General features: G+C 39.0%; 3 pseudogenes; all 3 read right to left on the bottom strand.

The window, feature by feature from the left end:
- Positions 1-44: 44 nt before the first annotated feature.
- On the bottom strand, positions 45-4,109 carry LOC115680575 (serine carboxypeptidase-like 20; annotated as a pseudogene).
- A 1,794-nt stretch (positions 4,110-5,903) lies between these two features.
- Positions 5,904-9,714, bottom strand: LOC115682146 (serine carboxypeptidase-like 20; annotated as a pseudogene).
- Positions 9,715-13,327: 3,613 nt separating this feature from the next.
- LOC115680586 (serine carboxypeptidase-like 20) lies at positions 13,328-17,130 on the bottom strand (annotated as a pseudogene).
- Positions 17,131-17,517: the final 387 nt, after the last annotated feature.

The following is a 17,517-nucleotide window of genomic DNA, read 5'->3' on the forward strand; positions in this document are numbered from 1 at the left end:
CTCTTCTTGTGAATATGGACCAAACTCGATGCATATGCGAGGACACTATGCAAAAGATATCTTATTTGAAATTAGATTGTTATTTTTTCTAAGTACATGAGGGAGTTGTATTCGTCATGCAACTTAACATGAACAATGCAATGAACCGGGTGTAAAATTATGTCAGATTGGTCTTCCATCTAACCAACGGCTATAGAAGTCCAATGCCTCCCTTGGCTTGTAATAGGGGCCCTGATCCCTGCACAATGATAAACAATATCACAAGGTGATACAAGCCATGGTGACTTGTTTATGATGGCTTAATGACTTTGAGCACAATCTTTTCAAAAGACAGGAAAATTGCGAAGATTTCATAATATAAACTAGAGGATCAAGAACTTCCATTCGACCAAAAAAAAAAACACTTCCATTTTCAGGCATCAACAGTGCTGGTTTTGTTAATTTGGAAATGTGCATGTCATGCCACATTCTACCATAGTGTTCTGGCTGAGCATACAAGAACATGGTACTTCGATATGTCTAATTTCTCTTCACGAATCTGAAGCTAATTTCTAAAGGTGAAATAACTATTGAGCTGATATCGGAGTTTCTTTGCGAATAACCTTGATGGTCAAGAATGTGAGGTGGTTGTCATAACCTTGCAGGTACCTGAACAAATTTGGAAAAAAAAAAGCATTGTCATTGCATCACAGGACAATAGCTACTCCCTCTGATACTTGTGAAAAGTATTCTTAAATGTGGGTGGTAAAATAAAAAGATGAAACAAATCAAAATAAAAATCTGAAGAAAACTTGGCCACTGACTTGAGATCAAGCAAATCCCACGATTTTTATATTTCTTGGATGATCAGGTCTCCTTTGCCAAGTCACTTCTTGCTAGAGATTTTTATTCACAAGTTGAAGTGCTTCAGTACGGATTCTGATCTTATTATCACCGTAGGCTAATAGGTTAATCTAATAGATCTTAGTAAGATATATTTTTACTGCAATAATATTCAAGAGGTTTGGTACCATAAAGAGTGTCATTCAATGGACAACACAAATAAGTTGGTAGATTAAATGTAAAACTTGGGGTTGCAACCCGGGGGTTAACCACTTGCTTTCTTTATATATAAGATATTAGATGTGCCATGACTTCCTGCAAGTGCAGTTGATAACAGCATAGTGTTTTGAAAATTGAAAGCAAAACTTACCCAGCTACTTGATCGTTAGAAACCCAAGACCTCCATTCATCTAGGATATTGTATCCCAGCGATCTGGTCCATGCTTGAGTTCCAGTGAAAGGCACGCCAAAATCATGATCCCCACTGCCATTGGATTAGAAATCTGTCAGTTACATGGGGAATGCCTGCAAAGGACTAATCAAACTAGTCTGCTGCAGATTTGTCTTGAAGTGCCATTGCAATGCAAAAGTCTTATCTATGAGATGTTTAACCTATATGTGAGTGCTCCATATCCCTTGGAAGTTAAATTTTTGTGATAAGGGATCATGCTTCCAGCATCACGGTTATAAATAATTCGGCCCTCACCACATACTGACCAAGGACCTTCGGTGCTCACCTATCGTAAGAAATGAATAAACCAATGCTAAGTTAAGTAAGTTGACACTTGATTCTTGCGATACTGAATGTAAAGATGTAAAGCATAATACTGGCGCTGCATGTATAGCTTTTCTAACTGCTTCAGCATTCAACCACACCATTGCAAGATCTTCAAGTAGAATCTGCAGCATCAGGGTTTAACATACAAAAGTTTCGCATGAGATACTGAAGATCAAAAGGGCCTGACAGGAGCACTCAACTGAGTCAAAAAGTAGTGTTAAAAATTTACGTGGGATTAGAGTGAAAGGTTTTTGTTGTGATGTCCACTTAAAGGTTTGCATTTTCTTTCTATTCCTTCACTTTCTTTGGGCCTTAAGTAATATATACAACAGAAGGAATGCTTTTGAAAAGTCTATTTCTTGAAGAACACCTTAAGAGTAAAAACGCACCGCACATTTCTACGGCACTTCAATCTTCCACAAAGGAAAAGAAAGGAAAGCAAAGAACTCACCTGACATGGACCATTCCTTGCTCCTGATATTCTCTTCCTCATCGGTCGAGGCTCCTGAGTTGCTAGTTGCTTGAAATTCACAGGCACAATTGTCTTGTGATCGTCATTTACTGTTTTTTGATTGGGGTCGCAAGGCTCGAGAATATTGTAGCCATTTAGACCGTCTGTAAGCTGGAAAATACCAAGAAATTTAAGAAATCAGCACTCTAGTGTCGTTACATATCCGGTTGAGCATACTTTTTTTCTTCTTTTATTTCTTACTGCATTGCACAAGGAGCAGAAACCATGCATAAATACAATTTTGGCAGTTGTACCTGGTAAAACTTGTTGATATTTTTGCTACAGCTTCTGCTGGGAGGGTCGTTGAATTTTCCTTTACATGTAGCCCAACAGTCCTGCAAAAGTGATATTCTGTATGCTCAACGTACCGTTGAAGATGAAAAAGATGGATTGTATCATCAAAAAACTAATTCCGCTAATAAATGCATTGTATGACGTGCCGATCCTTTTAACATAGCGGTGTCTGTGCTGCACAGCATGGTCTGAACTCCCTGATATAACCCACCTCAAAGAAGTCGCTCGAGATTAATCCCATACCAAAAGTGAATGGCACGCAAGCAGCAAGGCCATCAAATTCGACATCTGTTAGTCCATTCCCCACCATGTAACCCTGCAGACTGCCTATTCAAATTTCCATTTTGAAACAGAACCCGTGGCCATTCATTGAACAAATATACTGCTCAGTGCTTCAGCAGAGTACTGTAAGAGGTCATACCTTGAAATTTATTAGAGGCTCTTCACCATGTTCAATACCTGTACAAGGAGAGAGAAAAAAATTCAGACTGAACTGAGAAGATGAACTTTCCCTTATAGAGGTTAGTATGTCGTACCTTTGACCACTTCAGAACCAAGAGTTGGCACATAGATTCCCGCATAGGACTCTCCGGAGACATAAAATGAATTTGAAAGGAACTCTGGATAAAGGTCGAACCACTATATGAAAAGAAAGGGAATTATGCAGGCCAAGAGTTCGAATATAGAGAAATAATTGATAAATGGTTTAACAGGCTGCCGCAGCTACTGCCATACTATCTGTGCCATTCAACTCCTGTAAATTGGCCAAAGCGTTATCTTTCCTGCTGTTTTTTTCTCAGAACACTTGAATAAGTTCAGAGCCTCTTTACCTTGAGAAGAAAAGCGTGCGTATCTGATGCGGTCTGTAGGTCTCCTGTCACATAACTCCTTGGATCGTCAGAGTAAGATAAACCTACTCCACATGGTGAATCCAGATATAGTATGTTGGAAACCTGAAAGATGTACAAAAGTCTTGTGTTAAGAAATGAGCATTCTGTTAAGAAAATGAGTGACCAATGACGTATATATATATTCCCTGGTAAGATCATCGCATTAAGTAGCATATGTGGTAAATTTGGTGCAAGTAAAAGGAAAGGTTTCTCATAACCAAAGTGCTTGTCAACCTTGGACCAGCTGAAGGGATTGAGGTGCAATATGGGCAAACTTTCCTTTGACTTTCCCGCTTAAAATTTAAATGGTCCTAATGGAGGGAAAAGAAATGGAAGGGAGTCAAATCTTTGACAGCAGAATATGTGCAACAGAGAAATGTTTCTGAACTAAATTTAGATACCGTGTTCGAAGATAAATCCACCAAGGCTAGAGCACCCGGCTCCACCATTAAGCCATAATACTACAGGGTCTTTGAGATGATTTCTTTTGGATGCAACCAAGTAATAGAACAAATTCTTCTTTCCACGCATTGCATCTATTGTCACATAGCAGCAAAGGTTGGAATCAAGAATCTCACAATAATAAAACGCCAAGAGTCAATATCAACAATAGCCTGTTACAGAAATCATATTACCCTGCATAATGTTCGGAGGGAAAAGTGCCAGTGAAGCCTGGTAGGTAACTAATAAGAGATTCTTTAGGAACTGCTGTAGTTACTGAAACGGTGAAAATTAAGCTAGACGCTATGATGGATATTAGTTTCAATATGACCATGGTTCTGTGTATCTACTAAATAACATAAATGTGAATATAACAGATAAACTTATATTGGTGTTGTAGGGAAGATTAAAAGTAGACTGTCTTGTACTTCTGAGTGGGAGAGGGAAGGAGAGAGATGGAGGAGAAAGGAAAGCAAACATAGAAAAGAAACTGGAGGTGAGGGAGACTAAATACACATTCAAAGGAAAATAGTAATGTCTAGTAATAAATAAGACATGCAGGACCTTGGTGTGATGTAGTAACCGAAAATAAACTGATTTGGAGGATAGTACTGGATAATACATTGTAGAAGATTAGTGATTTCAAGAAAACTTGGATGGAACAAGGACTAAGTAACAAATGAAAGAGGCAAATAGATGAGTTGTCTGAGATGCTTTATGCAATCATTTCCATTATTCCGAAAGATCTAATAGTTGGAAGGGGCTTTAGCATGGATGCTTTCGGAGGTGCTCTAGTTACTGAAACAGTGAAAATTATGCTTTCGATGATCATGGTTCTGTATACTACTAACTAACATAAATGTGAAGATAACACGTAAACTTATATTGGAGTTGTAGGGAAGATTAAAAGTAGACTGTCTTGTACTTCTGAGCAGGAGAGAGAATGGAGCAAAAACAAAAACAAACATAGAAAATAAACTAGAGGTCAGTGAAATACACAACGAAATGAAGGTAGGAATTTCAAGTAATGAATAAGACATGCAGGAACATTGAAAATAAACTGATTTGGAGGATAGTACTGGACAATACAATGTAGTAAGACAAGTGATTCCAATAAAATTTGAATGGAACACTGAGTAAGTAACAAATGAAAGAGACGAGTAGATGAGTTGCCTGAGATGCTTTATGCAATCATTTCCAATATTCTGAAGGATCTACTTATTGGAAGGGGCTTCAGCATGGCTTCTTTTTGCTTCTAGCGCCCTTATAGGAAGGGACTGAAGATGGAGTATTCTGTGTAATTTTTTTTTGATAAATTCTTATAGTGCTTAAAATTTTAATATAAAATCTGCACCAAGCTTGTGTTTTGTCAAATTCTTTCGGTTGCCCTCCTCAAGAAAGAACACTTACAGATTTACGTGTGAGTTGTGTTAAAAGACATCCCACATTGGAGAATTGGTATGATGTGAGGTAGTTAACATATCCTGGTGCCCATAACTCATTAGTTGGATTGAGCTCCCATGATAGCCTAGATAATCACCTCGACAAAATTGTATGCTTGACATCCTCAGTTTTCTTGCCATACTATGTAAATTTTTGAATTTCTTATAGGTAGTTGAAACAAACTTTAATATCGCATCATTGATGGCCGTGCTCCATGGTTGTCGAGTGAGGATCCAATTTCCTAGAAATTGAGCATTCCCTGGGAACTCCATATCAAAACTGAGATGTTCTCTGAAAAATCAGCCCTAGTGCCACTACAGGAGTGACTTCTAACATGCTTCCTCATTGCGTGTCCTTCCGAATTATATCGGGTGTCTCTGAAGAGACATGCTGCCTCAGCGTGTAGGGATGAGGAAGCAAGGGCATCTGTTGAGCTGGAGGAAACAGAAAAGCACTGCGACTCAAATAGCCTTTTAAAGGCCTCGAAAGACATGAACAAAGAGCTGAGAGTCTTGTTCATCTTATTAGACATTTCATTCCTCACTTTTGCATCCGCAAAGTAGATAAAATTCTTGGGCTATTTGGCTAATATACTTTGCAGAGGCAATCCGGACCGTAACAGTCATGCACAGGTAAGTGTGTTTTGGTGTGGGATACATGTGGAATTTGTTCTATTCCTTCGATTTCAATGCTTTCATCACAACCAATTATCAAGCCAGGGAGAAAGCGCTGTGAGGTTGAAGATATTATTGAATGATTTGGCAATCTTTCAGGTACATAGAGGAAGTTATATGTCCTCATGCGCTAACATTGTATGATGAGATCATTTTGTAATCATGAACTGGGAATACAATAACACTATATTGGTTTTCCATCTAACCAGTGACTGTAAAACTCCAATGCCTCTCGTGGCTTGGTTTGAGGGACCATGTGCCCAGCTCCCTGCACCAGTGAGATAGATGGTAGTATTAGAATGGGATATTTGGAAGAATTTAGAAGGAAAAACATGGCAGCGGTATACATCCTGCAGCCTCCTATGAAGTTCCTTCCTCTCACGGACTTTCACTCGCTATTTAGCTTTCAAAAGTATAATGGATGATGAAACAACTATAGTTAGAGTCGGCGTATATTGCACATAACCTTGATTGTTAAGAATGTGAAGTTGTTGTCATATCCTTGCAGATACCTGAACCAATTCAAGAAGGCATGTGTGGTTAATGTTTAACAGCATAGCTTAGTCCCGCTAAAATTTAGTGTGCTTAACAGCAACGGGTAATCAAAGGAAAAGGATTGACGCGTCCTATTTTGTAGAAGGAAATTTTCTTGTATTAAGTAGTCACGCAATTCTGCGGCTGCTGATGATGTGACCGGAATACATATAGAGGTCAAACTTACCCTGCGACTTGATCATTAGTCATCCATGACCTCCATCCATCAATGATCTTGTATCCCATTGATCTGGTCCATGCTTGAGTCCCAGTGAATGGTACTGCCCCATCATGATCTCCACTGCCAGTACACCAATGAAAGATTAATTTAAATCAGTTAACGCATATAAATTAGTCAATGCATAAGCAAACTTGTGTTGATTTGTCCAGTTAGCAAAATGTAAAGATGCCACAGCAACACACTAAGTGCCTAGAAAGGTCCACCCTAGAATTTCCCTCAGATGCTATTAGCCAATGCTCTCTTTAGGTCAGTCAACAAGAGTTTCAGGTCACTAAGAGTGTCCTTGATTCCAAAAAGTTGTATATTGTTGTGGCCCTCGTACTTGTCTATCTTCACAATATGAGTTTAATTCATCCAAGTTCTCCTCAGCTGGTAAAAACTGTATATATGCGGTTAAATTAGACCTTTCTTCTGGAAACAAATGGGGTTTGATGGGAAATCTAGCACGTTGCCATGTTGTTGTGGATGTAGGATTGTTCTGTCAGATGTCTCACCTGTATATGAGAACTCGGTATCCCTGGGAAGTTAAGTTTTTGTGGTAAGGGATCATGCTTCCAGTATCACCTGAATAACTAACTCTTGTGGCACATATCCACCAAGAACCTGCCACGCTTGCCTATTGAAGGCATTCCAGATTGATCAGTTATTTGACGCTTGATGCAGTGATATGAAATGAGGATGATGTTTTTCATTACCGGTGCTGCATGAATAGCTTTGCGAACTGCTTCATCATTTAACCATGCAACCGCAGCTTCATCATCCAGTGCCGTCACAATTCAGCATGTAAAACTGATTGTAAGTACTGGAAATCAAAGGGAAGAATGGGAGCACCAAGTGAAGCAAAAGTCTGGTGAGGAGATTCATTTTTTTCCGACAATCCAAAGTGTTTTGCTCGTTCCCAATCCCCCTTCATCAATAAAAAACTTTGACCAACTCACCACACATTCAATGTGAAACTCATCCTGGGATCCAGAGCTCGAAGCTCCAGTGTGTCTTGTGGTCCAAAAAGGTGAAGCTCGACCAAACATTCTTGTTCGCTTTGGGAGAGGCTTCTTATTCACCCCCATTTGATGGAAGCCCAAAGGAATATCTGTGTTTTTACTTTCATTCTTGGTCTCTGAATTTCGATAGCATGGCTCAAGAATGTCATACACGTTTAGACCTGAGACAGCCTAGAAAGTGGCCAAAGCACTCGAGATAATCAGAACCTTGACTCATTTATCCCTACCTGAGTACCTTTCCCTGTTCCTTAAAATTTACAGAAGATGCACAAAGTACTAAAGAAAACTTTCTTAATTTCCAGTATAAGACAGTACGGTGACAATCTCACCTGTCCAACTTTCTCGAGATTCATATTACAGGTTTCACTGGGAGGATCATAAAATTTGCCACCACATGTGGTTTGGCAAGCCTGAAACGATCAAATATGATCTATATTAAGCTCACTGTTAATTAGCATAAAGATGGCTTTTGGTATCACACAGTGATTTCAACAATTAATGCTTGATCTAAAATTGTCGGTACTTAGTTTGTGTGTGGCACAATTAGTCATCCGGTGTCAATTATCTTCCTACAGCAGCTTTAGTGCAGTAAAATCTCGAAGCGAACTCCCTGATCCAACCCACCTCAAAGATGTCACTAGAGATCAGCCCCATTCCAAAAGCAAAAGGCACATCAGCATTGCCATCAAATTTTTCATCTGTGACTCCATTTCCCACCATGTAACCCTGCATCATGCCATTTTGTCTGAGATCTTAACTAGCCGTATTAAATTTATGATCATTCATTGAATGCTGCATTGTCTAAACCATTACAGAATATGAAGAAAACATACCTTGAAATTGATGAGAGGCTTTTCACCAATATGAATTCCTACAGGGAGAGTAAATATCCTATTATTTATTCAATCCAATACAGGAACCTTGCCTCTGGTGAGTATGTATTACCTTTTACCACTTCCGAAGCAAGAATTGGCACATAAACTCCAGCATAAGACTCTCCGGAAATATAGAATGGATTTGAAAGGAACTCTGGATAAAGTTCAAACCACTAGATGGAAACAAAGAACTAGTGTTAGCTGTGATGCCTTATTTTGGCCCACTGGTTTTCCAAAGCTTATCCAGATTAGTTTAGGACCTCATTACCTTGAGAAGAAATGCATGCGTATCAGAGGCAGTCTGTAGGTCTCCCGTCACATAATTCTTTGGATTATCGGAATAAGATAAACCGACGCCACATGGAGAATCCAGATATATTATGTTGGAAACCTGAAAGACATGCAAGAATATGGTATCATGGACTGCACAAGGCAAATAATATTGAGACTAATAAGGCAGGCTGAGAAGATTATTAATATTAGAAATGGCAGTAAAGTCAATCCATAAGTCGATGTGTCATGCTTGGTTCATATTGTTCAGTTGTAATCTGGAACAAGCCATACTGCTTAGTTGCAACTGAAAAGGTAAGTTTCCAATGACCTTGGACCAGCTGAACGGGTTGAGGTGCAATTTGGGCAAGCTTCCCTTTGGCTTTCCTGCTTGGAATTTAAATGGTCCTGGAAACAGGCACTAGGCTGTTAAGTGGTGCATGACATGTCTGAGGGAAATATGCTCATCACATAAACTATGATCACCAGGGATTAACTGATACCATGTTCGTAGATGAAGCCATCAAAGCTGGAGCACCCGGGTCCCCCATTAAGCCACAGTACTACAGGGTCGTTTGAAGGGTTCCTTTCTGAAGCAATGAAATAGTAAAACAAGTTCTTTTTTCCAGGGCTTCCATCTATAGTCATATACCTGCAAATCCCGAATTCGGTACTCTTGTGATAACACAGACTCGAGTCGAAAAACAGCATGTCACAAGTACATATATGTTGTTACATACCCTGCATATTGTTCAGATGGGAGAGTTCCATCGAAGCCAGGCAAAGAAGTTATGAGAGATTCTTTAGGAGCTGCTCTAACAGATGAAATAGTGAGCAGCAACGTAAGTGTTATGCTGCATATGAACTTTAAGATTATCACGTCTGCACAAATAAAGAAAATCTCGAAGCTCATATATCCTGTGTAACGTAAGCTACGAAATTATATAGATGGAACCAGGAGTCCAATAGAATGGGCTGTCGAGAGATCGAGATAGAGAAGAGACAAATAGGAGAAGCTGAAATGCTTTAGCGCAATAATTTGTCTGTTGGAAGTACCTAGGACAACCGGTTAAAACAACGAAGGAGAGAACTTGATACAAATTTTTGGAAAAGTAGTAAATGAAAGAGACATACAGAATGAGTTGATTCACATGCTTTGGATCAATCAATCGTTCAATAGTTGAAACGTGCTGGAGGAAAACTTGTTGGGAGCAAGCAGAATTCCAATACTCCTTCAAATGAGGAGATCGTCAAGGGAAAACCTAAATCTTCACATCAACTATCCAATTTAAGCTATGGTATGGGCCAACTAAGATTATTAACTGCACTATGTGACTCCAATTCTTTAATTTAGAAATTTTCGAACATAATTTATACATGCATCTCAATAATCTCTTCATCAAGTGTGAGCTTAGTGATATGTCTACTTCGATTAATTAAAAAATTATCAAAAAAATCTTGAAATTATTGCACTTGTGCCAATTCAATGCAAAACATTTTAATTTGGCCATTTAGTCCTAAAACCTATTGTATTTGTGCCAAATCAGTCACAAACTTTTCAATTGTGTCAATTTAGTCATAAACTTTTTGACGATGAAGGAGGAGAGACAAATAGGAGTCCCTGAAATGCTTTGCAATATCATTTTGCATGGAAAAAGTACCTTTTGTCCTGGAGAGAGCAAGCTGGACTGATTAAAACAATGAAGAAGAGAACTTGAAACAAGTTTGCAACAAGTAATAGATGAAAGAGACAAACAGAATGAGTTGTTTGACATGCTTCGGTTCAATCATTTAATTATTGAAAAGGATAGTATGTATCAAAAGGGATGGTGGCAAAGTTATATTCTTTTTCTAGTACTCCACCTTGTCTACATCTCATTTGGTGTTACGTGATGGAGGAAAACTTACAGAAATGATAAGTACTTGTTTTACGGTCAATATCACAAAAAACTCCCAAATTGATATATCTATGACAAATTTTTGCCTTCCATTAGTTTCCTTTAAATGGGATTAATACCACGAAGAACTACAAGTTAGTACACCTGCGACAAATGGAAGGGTAAAACCCCAAACTAGTATGTTCGTCAACTATTGTGTGTCATCCAATTCAGTAATTTGGCGAGGTTGCCGACCCATCCTCACCAGCCACAGGTGAGGGCCGGCGACCCTTGCTTGGTGTAGGTGAGGGCATCGGCCCTCACCCATGTCCAGATGAGGGTCACGGCCCTTGTCCATACCAAGCGAGGGCACGGAGGCCCTCATTGTCCAATGGGCGTGGGTCGCAGCCCTCGTGTTAGGAATGAAAAATGTAAAAGAAAATAAATTAGAGAAGAAGACTGATTATTTTTTTTTTTATGTGAAAACCCTTTCAAAATCAGAAAGGAAAACATCATTGTATTGAACTATGCAATCTTTTTCACTATTGGTATCGATATTTTCTCAATTACAAGAGATATTGTTCCAATGTATAACATGTTGGGGCACACAAAATACGGTGGAAGTTACATATATCCTTTTATAAAAATTCACCACATGTATACTCTTTTATAAAAATTTGCCCTCGAGGACATAGCTCCTAACCCGTACCTTACGACCCAGGGGTATTGCCCTTATGCTGCCCAACTCACCGCTACAAGTTTTGGGCTTCAACATTAATAGTATCTTCCTTTATTAGACTTTACAACCTCATCAATCCACCATTTGGAGGCTGATATTCAAAATGACAACAGTTTCTCCTCGTCTTTACTCATCTTTGTAACCCAAATTGCCCTAGCGTGGTGGCACATCCTCATCACCTAGGAAGCACGGACACTCTCTGAGGGCCTCTGTGTCGTGTCGGACACGAACACGGACACTCGTCTGACACTGTTTGATTATTATTTATTTATTTATTTGTGGATTTGAATCAAATTTATTTTATTGAAATAATCATAAAAGTGATAATTTATCATGCATAAATAAAAATATATATTTAATATATAACGTGTCCCAATGTGTCGGAATTCTCTATTTTTTTAGAAATGACTTGCTGGCGGGTTGTGTCGTGTCGTGTCGTGTCGTGGCGCGTCGCGAGTCGTGTGTCGGTGTCGGTGTCGGTGTTACTTAGCTCATCTCTGCCATGGAGGGCATCTGAGGCAATGCTTAACCTCAATTTCTCGGCGATGACACCTTTGTTAACATATCTATTGGATTCTTCACACCAAGAATCTTCTTTAATGACAATATCGCATCATCTATCAACTCACTAATATGATGATACTTCAAGTGAATGTGCTTTGTCCATAAGTGAAATACCATATTCTTTACAAGACAAAGAACACTTTGTCTATTATTGAACAAAGACTCCTATCCTGCTTCTTGCATATTTCCTTCAAAAAATTCTTCAACCAAATTATCTTCTTGCTAAGTTCTGATAAAGCAACGTACTATGCTTCAGTGGTTGAGATGGACATACACTTCCTAAGTCTAGACATTCGAATGACTACAGTGCCACTGAAGGTGAAAATGTAACTCAAGGTGCTCTTCTTATTGTTAATGTCACCACCAAAATTTGCATTGACAATGTCTTGTAAAGTCATTGTTTTTCATAAAATATAGTGTAATACCTGAAGTGCCTCTCATGTATCTTTGTGGCCACTTTACAACTTCCGAATGCTTTATTCTTGCATCAGCAATATATATGGTCTAACACTCATTGCATGAGCTATGCATAATTTAGTACACACCATAGCATACATTAAACCGCCAACAACTAATGCATAAGGCACCTCATATGGTTTTGGTAACTACTTCTTTGAGAGCTTGATCTGACTTCCTAAAGGAGTGCTTCTAGACTTCACGTTTTGAACTCTAAATCTATCAAATACCTTCTCAATGTACTTTTCTTGAGATAATTTTAGAATTCCTTTTGATCTACTTTGCGTGATCGTCATCCGAAGAGTATGATTTGTTGCTCCCAAGTCCTTCACTTCAAGTTCATTTTCCAATTGCTGCTTCAGTCTGTTGATCTCCCTCATGTTAGATCATACAATGAGCATATCATTCATATATAGGATCAAAATAATATGGTAGACATCAAATTTCTTGAAGTAAGAGTAGGTATCCATTTCACATCTAGAGAACCCGTTACAACACATAAAGGTGTTATGTTTCTTGTACCACCGTTAAGAAGCCTATAGAAGATATAGTCTTTTCTTCATCCTAGAAACCTGAAAAACCTTTTGATATACCATGCATATATCCTCCAAGTCACCATGGAGGAATGTAGTTTTCACATGTAACCGCTCTAAATGTAAATTCTCAATAACAACTTAACACCAACCTGATAGTAGTTAAATTCACAATTGAAGAAAAACTCTCTGTAATCAATTCCTTTCCTGTGCAAAAAAACTTTCACTACCATCCTCGTCTTGTACCTCTTGCTACTATCAAGTTATTCTTTGACTTTGTGCACCCATTTGTTCTACAATACCTTCTTCCCATGTATTAACTGAGTTAACACCCAAATTTTATTCTTTTCGAGAAAATCCAACTCGTCCTGCATTGCCAAACTCTCATTTAACTGTATCTTCTACCTGGGAACAAGGACACTACAAATGTCAAAAGTTATGTACGACGCTCGCTTTAGTGTCAAAAGTTTTTGCCGGATCACTTAAGTACCAAATCGGAGAAAAAACGATCACTTAAATGCTAATGGTGAGAAATTCCGGCCGAAATTAACACGTAGCATTTACTATTAAAAGAAAAAAGGTCACATGGCATATTTTTTAAAACACAGTCCATGTGGACGTAAAAAATGAAGTCATTTTTCCGTCCGATGTGGCTCCAAAAAACGAAACAGCGTCGTTTGGAGCTTATGGCCGAAACGACATCGCAGAATATGGATGCATTAGATTTTTTGCTCACTCGGCCAAGGTCGCAGAAGGTCGGCAAGCCTCCACCCGTTACTGCATATGAATAAAGCCGCCATCTGCTGCCGTCCCTCGGTCACCATTGCTCGCTCGCTGTCGTCGTCCCACCATCAATCATTCAGGTTAGTCATATTCTCTCTTGAGGCTCCGACTGCAAAAAAAAGGGTAATGAGGGCAAAATTAGGGCTCGGCTTAGAGGCAAAAGGGTTCTTGGTAATAAAGAAGGAAAATGGCTTGGTTCTTGGTACTAGTGAACAGATTCGCTTTTGTTATGGGGACCTCACTTTTTTTAATCAATTCAATCCCCAATTCAATTCCCAAAATAGCACCGAAGGCGAGCCTTGCCATGTTTGGGCGAGGCTCGACCTCGCCGGATCTGGCGAGGTCGTGCCTCACCTAGCCGTTGGCGAGGTCGGGCCTCGCCCAGCCGCAGGCGAGGCTCAAGCCCTCGCTAGAGGCCTTTGACCTCGCCAACTTGCCGGCCTTTGGCCGGTTGCCGGTCCGGCGACAGGCTGGATGAAGGAGGGAGGGGAGAAAAAAAAAAGAAAAGAAAAAAGAAAAATAAAAATAAAAATTTCAATAAAATATTAAAATATTATTAAAGTTATCCACGTCAGCGCTGGTGACCGACTGCCGGTCGATCGGCGTCCATGTCAGCAAAATCCAGCCAAAATTGGCCAGAAGGATTGAATTGGCATAAAGACAAAATGTTTAGGACTGAATTTGCATCACTACAAAATGTTTAGGACTGAATTGACACAAAAAAAAAGTTTAAGAATAAATTGACACCAATGCAAAAGGTTTAGGATTGAATTGGCATAAAAAAAATGTTTAGGACTAAATTGGCACAAATGTAAAAGTTTGAGGACTTTTTTGACACTTTTCCTGTTGTTAATTGATTGAAGTTCGTAGGCACAGTTGCCTTGTAACCATCATTTACTGTTTTTTGATAGGGGTAGCAGGGCTTGAGAATATTATAACCATTTAGACCTTCTGTAACCTAGAAAATACCAAGAAATTTGAGAAATCAGCACCATAGTGTAGTTATATATCTAGTGGAGCATACTTCATTTCTTCTTTTATTTCTTACTACATCGCACTCGGAGCAGAAACCATGCATAAATACAATTTTTTTTTGGCAATTGTACCTGGGAAAACTTGTCGAGATTTTTGCGACACCTTTCGCTGGTAGGGTCGTGGAATTTTCCTCTACATGAAGCCTGACAGTCCTGCAAAATGCTATTATCTATGTTCAACGTACAGTTGAAGATGAAAAAGATGGATTTGTTTCATCAAATAAGTAATTCCACTAATAAATGCATAGTATGAAGTCCCAATCCTTCTATCTTATATACAAATACAGTCATATTTGGTCTCAATCAAATGTTATAACTCTGTCAGTGCTCTACAGCATGGCCCGAACTCCTGGATATAAGCCACCTCAAATAAGTCAATGGAGATCAATCCCATACCAAAAGCGAATGGGATGTGAGCAGCGTAGCCATCAAATTTGTCATGCGTTACTCCATTCCCCACCATGTAACCCTGCAGACCGCCTATTCAAATTTCCATTTTGGAACAGAACCCATAAGCATTTATTGGACTAATACACTACTCAGTGCTTTGGGCAGAGTGAGCAGTGCTTTGGGCAGAGTACTGGAAGAGGACATACCTTGAAATTGATTAGAGGCTGTTCACCATGTTCAATACCTGTAGAAGAAGAGAAATAAAAAAATGCGAACTGAACTGAGAACATGAACTGTCCTTTATAGAGGTCAGTATGTCGCACCTTTGACCACTTCAGAAGCAAGAGTTGGCACATAGATTCCCGCATAGGACTCTCCGGAGATGTAAAATGGATTTGAAAGGAACTCTAGATAAAGCTCGAACCACTGGATGAAAAGAAAGGAAATTATGCAAGCCTAGAGTTGGACTATAGAGAAATAATTGATAAATGGTTTTACAGGCTGCAGCAGCTGCTGCCATACAATATTTGCCATTCAATTACTGTAAATTGGCCAAATTGCTATCTTTCTTGCTGGATTTTCTCGGAATATTTAAATAAGTCCAGAACCTCTTTACCTTGAGAAGAAAAGCATGTGTATCCATTGCGGTCTGTAGGTCTCTTGTCACATAACTCCTTGGGTCGTCAGAGTAAGATAAACCTACTCCACATGGTGAATCCAGATATAGTATGTTGGAAACCTGAAAGACATAAAAAAGTCTTGTATAAAGAAAAGAGCATTCTATTTAGAAAATAAGGGACCAATGACGTATATATATTTCCTTGTAAGATCATTGCATTAAGTAGCAGACTTGGTAAATTTGGTGCAAGTAATAGAAAAAATTCGCATAACCACAATGCTTTGTCAACCTTGGACCAACTGAAGGGATTGAGGTGCAATGTGGGCAAACTTTCCTTTGACTTTCCTGCTTTAAAATTAAATGGTCCTAATGGCGGCAAAGAAATTGAAGGGAGTTAAAATCTTTGTCAGCAGAACATGTGCAACAGAGAAATGTTTCTGAACCTAATTAAAATACCGTGTTCGAACATAAATCCACCAAGGCTCGAGCACCCAGCTCCACCATTAAGCCATAATACTACAGGCTCTTTGAAGGATTTCTTTCAGATGCAACAAAGTAATAGAACAAATTCTTCTTTCCATGCTTTGCATCTATTGTCACGTAGCTGCAAAGGTTGAAATCCAAGATTTTAATAATAATTACCAAGAGGCAGGAGATCAACAATAGCTTGATACAGGAACATGTTGTAAGAACATATTACCCTGCATAATGTTCGGAGGGAAAAGTGCCAGTGAAGCCCGGTAGGTAAGTAATAAGAGATTCTTTAGGAGCTGCTCTAGTTACTGAAACAGTGAAAATAAAGCTGGAAGCTATGATGGATATTATTAGTTTCCAGATGATAATGGTTCTGTATATCCACTAAATAACTTAAAATGTGAAAATAACAGAATCTTATATTGGTGGTGTAGGGAAGATTAGAAGTAGACCATCTTGAACTTCTAAGCAGGAGAGGGAAGGAGAGACAATGGAGGAAAAAGAGAAGCAAAACATAGAGAAGAAACTGGAGGTGCGTGAGACTAAATACTGTTATAAAATTGCTTCAGTGATGCACATGTTCTTTGAATATGTTTCTTTTTCTTTAGTTTGTTTCAGTTAATAAAATCATGTTATCCTAGTCTTTAGAAAGTAGTTAGATATGTTGTTGGGATTTTCATCCACGATTCTCTCACTTTTAGTTTGTTTCAACTTTAAATTTAAGATTGAGAAATCAAATAGTTGTAGTTTTCCTTGTTGGCTGCATATCCGTATACTTCTTTTCTTCTTCAGCACTTCAATCCTCTGTTTTTTTCATCTTTAAAATCTCACAAATTGATATCAGAGCACTCTTCTTGAGGGATCTGTGTGTGAGTTTGACGCGTCATGGAAGCCGAAGCCAGTTTCTCATCAATTGCTCCGCCGGTGTTCGACGGAGACAACTACCGGATTTGGCCAGTACGCATGGAGACATACTTGGATGCCTTGGATCTTTGGGAAGCAATGGAAGAAGACTATGAAATTCCTACTCTCCAAAACAATCCCACCATGGCACAGATCAAAGCGCAGAAGGAGAAGCAGACGAAGAAATCAAAGGCAAAGGCCTGCTTGTTTGCTGCAGTCTCATCCACCATCTTCACTCGTATCATGTCTCTGAAGTCAGCAAATGAGATATGGGATTATCTCAAGACCGAATACGAAGGAGACGAAAGGATCCGAGAGATGCAAGTGTTGAATCTGGTACGTGACTTTGAGTTGCAGAAGATGAAGCAAAC

The sequence above is a fragment of the Syzygium oleosum genome, unplaced genomic scaffold (genome assembly GCF_021117445.2).
Source record: "Syzygium oleosum isolate NSW1041296 unplaced genomic scaffold, Sole_v2.1 Sole_v2.01, whole genome shotgun sequence".
NCBI lineage: Eukaryota > Viridiplantae > Streptophyta > Magnoliopsida > Myrtales > Myrtaceae > Syzygium > Syzygium oleosum.